The sequence below is a fragment of the Culex quinquefasciatus genome, chromosome 2 (assembly GCF_015732765.1).
Source record: "Culex quinquefasciatus strain JHB chromosome 2, VPISU_Cqui_1.0_pri_paternal, whole genome shotgun sequence".
Classification (NCBI taxonomy): Eukaryota; Metazoa; Arthropoda; class Insecta; order Diptera; family Culicidae; genus Culex; species Culex quinquefasciatus.
The window spans coordinates 11,344,020-11,352,753 of record NC_051862.1 but is presented as its reverse complement, the minus strand read 5'-3'; the positions used below and the strand labels follow the sequence as shown (position 1 = coordinate 11,352,753).

The following is an 8,734-nucleotide window of genomic DNA, read 5'->3' as shown; positions in this document are numbered from 1 at the left end:
TAAATATAAAAATACAAAGTCATCTTAAGAAATGTTTTTTTTTTTTCATTTCAAGTTTCAACAGCTTCCTTGACAAACAATTTTCCTTTTTTATTATTTTCTCTTTCAATCGAAAAAATCAACAACAATTATAAGCAGCCGGAATGGTCCTCCACCGGGCATTCCCAGCGCGTGGTGCATTGCGGATCTATAGCGGCGCGATACTCGATTCCAACAGTCAACGCCAACTAAGGCGCCTGTATGATTTTCTCAATTCAACCGCCTGCAGTTGGTCCCCAACCGAAGAAGAAGAAGAAGAAAAAATAAAACACATTTCCGAGAGCTCTACTTCTGCAGTACCTTAACCCCCGTTCGTCGCCGATTCGTTCGTTTGAGTCGTTCGCGCCAAGTCACTTTGCGTTTCTGCTGGCCAAGTTTAAGTCTGGCAGGTTTAGTCGAACTTTACGCGCGCTACCAGGTGGACGTGGTCGGGTCCTAAAGCTACCCTCCCCTTCGAGGAGATTTGCTGCAATTTTGAGGTTGATTTTTTTTTTCCAGTGGAATTGATTGGAAATTGGCGGAAAACTGAGTGTGTTTACCATTTTAGTTTGACTTGGTTGGTGGTCGACTGGATTAACCAAAGCCCAGATCGGGTTACACAAAAATCGAATTAGTTTTGGGGCCACGTTGAGTAATTTGTTCGAAAAAAAGACGACGAACGGCTCTATTTGGAAGATTTGATTGATGATTGTTTGGAAAAGTGTTCGATATCTGGAAATTTTCGTTCGTGAGTGAATCGAGTGATCTTGAGGCAAAGTGTTGAAAGTATTGTCAGAAGTGAACTCGATAGATTTCACCTTCAATCGCGGGTGTTTAGTGATCTATTGATTGATTTTTCATCAAAAGTGATCCTCAACGAAAGCATTCATCTCAACTTCTCGGAAAAGTAGCAAGTGTGTATTTTCGCCACAGCAGCATTGATTAACGACTCTGCGACCGTTCGAAGAAATAAAAGTTGGAAAAACCCCTCCGCACTGACTGTGTGTGCGAAACGACCTTGTGCAAAGTTGAGTGAAAGGAAATTACACAGAGTGTTTTCGAGAAAATTAATCAAGAAAGGAAGAAAACGAAAATAATTAAAGAAATAAGAAAACCTCGTGCAGGATATTGCAGGACGCGTCCGGTTCGAATCGAAAGCAGCTGCGAGGTCTGCGCGGCGTTATTTTGGCAACTCTTTGGCAATAGTTTGCTGGTGCAGTAAAACCGTTCAAGTGAGTAGTAAAAATATTGATCTGCTAGAGTGACTTTATAAAAGTATCAGCTAAGTGTGACCTGTTGTGAATTGGGTATCTTGCGATTGTTTGAATTATTGCACGGTTCGGATCGGGATAGTTACTTTATGGTTGATATCTTGGCAACATGTCCTTGAAAAGTGAGAGGAAATGAATGTTGTTTTAGGTTTGCTTGTATAATTTACTTTATCTTTAAATTAGATTTTTAGGAATGGACATTGAGAATACTATCGTGCACTATTTTCATGTTTATAAGAAAATAATTTGTTAATTTACGAATTTCTATCAAACTATACAAATAAGCTGTACCAACAGTTAACATACAATCTAAGAAGCCATAAACCACGCGACACATCATTATCAAATTTCCCATGTTTTAAACGAATTTCTTTTAAATTTGAATATTCAATATAGTTTCCATCAATATTCAATGATAACATTGGATAGCCCCGAGAAAGCCCGGATTTGACCATTCATAGCTGAAAATATTTTTTCTTGATTTATTTTTTTAGTATACACGGTATGTTTCCTAGAACAAACTTAAGATAAAAAAAATCGGCAAGTCTGATATTTGGCACCATGAAAGAAGGGCTCATTCCCAACATTTTGCGGGGTCCGGCGAAATATTTCGTCGGGGGGTCTAGAGCAACTTTTTTTTTGAAGATTTTTTTCGTATTCTTAGGATTTTTCTTCAGAAAAGTCGATGGGAATCGATGGGTTTATGTTCATATCCATCAAATTTCTTATGAATGTGCCTCAAGAGACTCTAAATTACATTTTTGACCTCAAATAAAATAGTTTTTCAACTCAAATTTACCAGCTTAAAACATTGCTAAACTTAGAGTATTTCATTTTAAACCTATTTATATTATATTTCCCAAAAGATTCCCAACATTATTTTTTCAATCTTCTGCCATATTACACCAAGAAATTTTAAAACATTTTCGAATCAATCATATTGTAGAGAAAAGTTTGAAAAATTTTCCATAACAATAGTTTTTTTTTCTAGTTTTCCAAAATAAAAGTAACTATCTTCAAAGTTCCTGGACTTCAAAAATGAACACTGCCTACTAAGATTTTTAAGAATGAAAACATTTTGCTGAAACATAAAACTTATATAAAATTTTGATGAAATTTATGGAAATAATTTTATTAGAATTAAAAAAACTCAGTAGGTAGTGTTCATCTTTAGAATGGGAATTAAATTCTGAAATTTTGGAGAAAGTCATTTTTTATTTTACGAATTTGGGTATATCTCTGCTTATATTGAACCAAAATAGATATATTTTTCTCTACAATGGTACCAAAAGTTGCGTCTTTCAATTACGAAAATTTTGATACCCAAACATCTATAGGTCATCGCTAAAATTTTAAAGTTATCGCAGTTTTAGTGGAAAAAGTTGATTTTTTCGGATTTCGTCATTTTCCCGTTTTTGCGCGTGGCGCGTCGAAAAACTCAGTTTTTATTTTCAAAAAATCATATCTCCGAAACGTACGGTTCGACATCGCCATTTTTTTATATGTTATGTGAAGTTTTCCGAGAAATCCGATAAAAATATTTTCAGACATAGGCTCTTTGGTCCAGACACGGTCAGCTTTTTTTCGGTTTAGGCTCTTTTCAAATGGAATTGCTGAATATGTGTATTTTTTCGATGCATCCTATTTTTTTTATTTGTAAGCATTTTAATTAAAGCGTCAAATTTTCCCGGGTTTTGAATTTCCCGGGTAAATCCCGGAAATTCCTGGTATCGCGGGAATTTTATGTAACAGTCATAAAATCACTGAATTAGCTCAATATTTTTAGTTGGTGATAATCTACACATAAATTTAAACAAGGAAAGCAGTTTATAGATAGCTTTAATAGTAGTTTATGCAACAAGTTGCAAAAAGAGGATTTTTTCAGCACGAGTCGTACATTTATCCAACGAGGTTCACCGAGTTGGATAAATATGACGAGTGCTGAAAAAATCAAGTTTTGCAACGAGTTCCATACAACATTTTTTGCAATTCCGAAAAACCCCCGTTGAGTGAAATTTTAAGTCAAATTTTCATGTATTTTGTCAATAAATCGTTCGAATTAAAAAAAATGTTGAAAAGTGTTACTTTTCGAAACAAGGGCTGAATAGTTCAACTTTTCAGCACCCATTTCAGTGCTGAAAAGTAAAACTTTTCAGCATTTATTTTGAAAAGCGTTGCTATTCGATTCTTTTATTTTTGGTACAGAAAAGTAGGCTATTTCGTCGTTCAAGAATGACAGGAAAAGTAAGTAGTTTCATGACGGAATTGCAAAAAGATTTTTTAGAAAATCGGGGCTACAGCCTGAATAGGCGTTGAAAAAAGCTTGAAAATCTGTCCTAATTGGATAAATTTGTCCTGAATTGATTCCTGATATAATGCCGATTTAATTTAAAATCAGGAATATAGGTATAAAGTACCAATGGGACTGCAATCTTTTCAAGAATATATAAAATAAAATTGAAAACATTTTTCAGATATATAGTTAATCTGTTCCACAATTATCTATTTTCACAACCAAATTTGAATTTCTTTACCAATTTATTTTCAATATCGGGAATTTTCGGGACAAAATATAAAAAAATCCAGGGAAACGGAAATTCCCTATTTTGGAAAAAATGCCGGGTATTTTTCCCGGGAATTCCCGGGATGGACGAACTAATTTTAATGTTACAAAATAACTTCGTCAAGTAGTTTTTATTGAATTGCGATCAATTGCAAAACGTTAAAAAACACATTTAAAATTTTTTTTTTCATTTTTACCAATTTGAACAAAGTTTTTAGCGATTGACTTTTTTTCAATTTTGGTTTTAGATCGGAAACCGGGAAACCGTTGGAAACTATAATTTCAAGAATGTTTCGATATTTAGGTTTTTTTTGGCAGTACCATGAATGTCATACTCATTTTGTGATACTTTTGACGTTGAATGATGTCTTACTCGATGGTACTAAAGTCTTATTCAGAAAAAAATCTATTTCATCAAAAAAAAAAAAATGCAATGTGTCTGAATTCAAACATTCGTTAACAAAACACTTAAATTAAATTTAAATTTAATGGTTATTTAATTTTTTCTGGAGTTTTTTTATGGTTCAATCAACTGAATTTCCACTTTATGCTTTTTGGGCTTTTTCGAAATACCCCTGACTTCAGCGGTTTCAAAAATACCAAAAAGCAAAAAAAAAGAAAATTTTGTTTTTTTGACGTTTTTTTAAAATATAAAAAAATCCAGATTTTAACTGAACTGGCATGTATTACTTTATTCATCGACATTTCGGTTATGCCTATCGCATAACTTCTTTTAATGTTTGTGTATGATATTTTTTCAATATAAGAGCCTGCATTTTTTTTTGCGCTTCTACTATGCCTATCATGTAAGGGTCACTATTTATCGTTGAATTTTGTTTGGTAAACTTCGAAAAAAAATTACAGGGGAAAGCAAAAAAGATAATTCCACCAAATGATGGCGTAAAATGTGTTGGATTATTGTCAACTGTGATATTCATATGTACAATTTTAAGCCAAACAACTTTGTCCAAGACCGCAAAACGATCCGAGTTAACCCTTTAGTGTTATTAGCGATTTAAAGAAGACGTTTTAGTAAGATTTTTTTTTGTACCCAGCTTTAATGATCTATAGCGACCTTTAAACCTTAACCGGTAAGGCTCAAAATTGGCACAGTCACTTATTTTTGAATTTCTTTTCGATACAATTGCTGAATAAATTTAATTTCCATATCTCGTGATGGAGGGGTGGTACGACCCATTCCTTTTTCTTACATCCTTATTAGTCTCTAACAGAAATAATTAGGTATTATAAAGGATGAAAGGCTTTTGAAAATAAAACTACTCATCCATTCATTGCCATACACGGTCAAACAAGTTTCTGTCGTTTTTTAGCTTTTGATATTTCGAAATTTTTAAAATTTATTCCAAAAAATAGTGAAAGTAAAAAAGTATGAGATAAAATGTGAATATCAATTCGATGATATTTCGTTAATAAATATCGACATTAAAACAAAAGACATCTGAAGAAAAACAAACAAACATCGCTAATGCATAACTGAAGAATAACAATGCATGATGACTAATGACTGCGCTCCACAATTAGATCCAAATCGCTGCACATCGCCAGTTGCATTTAAAAACATGCATATCGAGCACTATTCAAAACCAATGTCATAACTCATTCGTGCACAAACAAACGCCAAAACGCCTTCGGGAGCAGCGAAAATCGAAAACCGGTGACCAACTTAACCAGTACCCCAATAAAACCGTTTTATCACCAATCAGCACCGCTAGTTGGACCGGTCTGGCTTAAACTCATACACCGTTCCTCCAAATTTGAAGGAAAAAAACAAGCTCTCTCTCTCGAAGCCAAATTGCGTCACTCGTCCATGTTCTGTCTCACCACTCATCCGCTCTCGATTGGAACAGCTGTCCCGGCCAGGGAACCCCGCTTTGGCAAGTTGCAAATCGCCCTCGTCGATTGCGCGCAGAAAAGTAAAAGTTTCCCGATCGGCCAGCAACGCGGTGTGTTGTTAAGTCATGTGCACCAGACGAAAAGCCTTTTACCTGAGCTCGCGCCGGCATCGATCGGTGGTGTCCCCACTTGGTCAGCCCCGCTGGTGCTGTCGCGCGTATGGTATAAGACATTTATGTCATAAGTTTGATTAAAGCCAGCGTTTTATTAATTCACCTATATTTTATTCAGCGATGCTTGCCGGGGTGGAACCTTGCAGTTTTTATTTTTAGAAAAAAAGATAAAAAAAATTGCATTGACCAGCAAAAACAAGAAACTCAGTTGAGCTGACATTTCAAACGGACTTTAACGGTGGAAGATCGCGACTGTTTGACCAGATTAGCATCGATTTCTCCTTGGGATACTTCAAAGGCGACCTTAGACACTGCAGTATCATGAGAACGACAAATTGGTCAGTTTAATGTCACATGTGCGCCTGAGGCGCACTGAAGACGATCCAAATTGTTAATTGATCGTGAATTTCAAAGTTTATCTTTATTGATGGATCATGGTCAGTATAAGTTAACCTTAGGGGAAATATCACTTGAGGCAAGGTCTCAAAATTGACTGAATGCCGCAAGAGAAGACTTGAGTGGGAAAACGACGAACCTTTTTTTTTCTAACATTTCGTCAAGTGGACCAAATCTATGTTTGGAGCTCGGATTTTTTTTAAATTTAGAAATTCATATTGCATGCAATTTTTGGGTTGTATTCAAGAACGACGAACCGCTCTTATTCTCCATATAAAATTTGTAGACAAACTTTTTTTTAAAAAAAATCAAAATGCACGTGATTCTGGGGACCCCAAACTTTATGCTTCCCCTGGAGTTGAGCCTGCGCAGTCATTTTTGTCATTTTTTGAAGGTCAGTTTTATTAATCAACAATGGCTTGGATTTAAAAAGTGAATATTCTGTATCTCTTTTTGAAAAAAATTTAGATTCTTTAATTTTTGACAAAAAATATGTGTTTAATCCACGATGTTTGGAAAGAATCAAAATGTATCTATTAGGATGTAACAAAAATAACTTTTTGGCGGGCATTCAGGAGTTTGTTTTGATGGGCATATTGAGTCCAATCCCAAATATGAGCATGATTGGATGTAACAGGAGCTGGCGCTCCGCCCTTCAATTTTAAATGGGATCAAACCAGTAAAAAAGATTTTTTCGAAAATGTCCATTCTTGAGGAATTTTGACCACTAAACCGTTTATTTTCAATATCACTAGCGTATTGGCCAGATCCTAGCGCATCTTTTGGTATATATAACATTGAAGTTTGGAGCCCCCTGGAGCTCGATACAGACCTTCAATGTTTGGCATTTTTTCAAAAAAATGTTCCCGGCAAAAAAGATATGCGTCGCCCGAGACGCGATTTTTCGACCGAGACGCGATAAATTTCAAAGTTATATATACCCAAAGATGCGCAAGGATCTGGCCAACACGTCAGTGATGTTGAAAATAAACGCTTTAGTGGCCAAAATGCCTCGAAAATTTACATTTTTAATTTTTTTTACAGGTTAAATCCCATTTAAAACTGGAGGGTGGAGCGCCAGCTCCTGTTACGTCCAATCAAGCTCATATTTGGGATTCAGGCTCAGTATGCCCACCGGAACAAACCCCTGAATGCCCGCCAAAAGGTCATTTTTGTTACACTCTAATGCTTCATTATTTGCAAACTTGGATGGATAATGTAAAAAATTGAACTGAATCTCTAAAAAAAAAGTTCCAGAAAATTGTGTTCAGAAAAATACCAAATTCCACATCTAGAAGAACTTCGACCTAAAAATTCGCTTTAAAAATAAATTTTAAACCGTTTTTTTAATAGCTAAAGAGCATTTTGAAGCATTTAAGTAACATCTTGGTTTCGAGCTTGTAATATTATTAGTGCTCCCCCCTTGGTTCGAAAAACGGGGAGCTGGTTTCAATTTTTTTTGTTTAAAAAGTGTTTGTAAAGTATGGTTTCCTTATTAGATTGATCTAATTTTTACTAATAATAAACTAAAACTTTTGAAAATACATCAAATCGATACGAATATTTCTACCAAAGTTTTCCAAATATTTGGTAATACTTTTTAACAAGCAATACATTTTCTTTGAACATCAGGAATGGATGGACAATGTTTCCAAAAATCAATACACGCATTTTGTTTTGTTAGTATGGAAAAACTCGAATTTAGAAGATATCACACACATATGAGCAACTCTCTACGAAATCGGCCGATTTCGACCATTTTTATTTTTTGTATTTTTTGATTTGGCTCAAACTTTTGGGGGCCTTTCCTATAACCAAAGAAGCTATTTTGTGTCATTGGTTCACCCATACAAGTCTCCATACAATTTTGGCAGCTGTCCATACAAAAATGGTACTAAATATTCGAATATCTGTGACTTTTGAAAGTTGTAGATATTGTTGAGGACCATTGAGAAAAAAATAGGTACACGGAAACAAATTTTGCCGATTTTTAAATTAACATTTTTTTCACAAAAACTAAATTTAATTTTCGAGATTTTTTGGTATGTATTAGGGGACAAAACCCGCAATTTAGCCATAGAAAAACTAATCGAAAAATCTGCCGCCGAGTTATGAATTTTTGAAAAAATAGTGATTTTTTGCGGAAAATCGAAATTTCATGCAAAAACAAATTTGACGTAATTTTAAACGTAAAATTGAATTTCCAATCGAAAAGTACTTTAAAGATTTTTTGATAAAAGGCTCTGTTTTCAAGATATAGCCACCGAAAGTATGATTTTAGCGAAATATTTGCAGTTTTTCGATTTTTAAAAATAGTGACCATGAGTGACCATTTCTGAAAATATTTTTTCTGAAAAGTTCAAAAAATTTGCTATAAAATTGTTTAAGAGACATTGAAGATTGGATCTCTTGTTGCTGAGATACAGCGGCTTAAACAAAAAGAAAAACGAAAATTGAAG

The 8,734-nt window shown here is 34.5% G+C and overlaps 1 protein-coding gene across 2 annotated transcripts in view; it reads left to right on the top strand.

Annotated features, from left to right (window-relative positions):
• Nucleotides 1-419: 419 nt before the first annotated feature.
• Nucleotides 420-8,734, top strand: part of LOC6053422 (mucin-2) — a 95,750-nt gene continuing 87,435 nt past the window's right edge. For both annotated transcript variants that reach the window (XM_038253381.1, XM_038253380.1), the window contains exon 1: nucleotides 420-1,250. The gene's annotated coding sequence lies outside the window, so the exon portion shown is untranslated. The remainder of the gene's footprint in view (nucleotides 1,251-8,734) is intronic.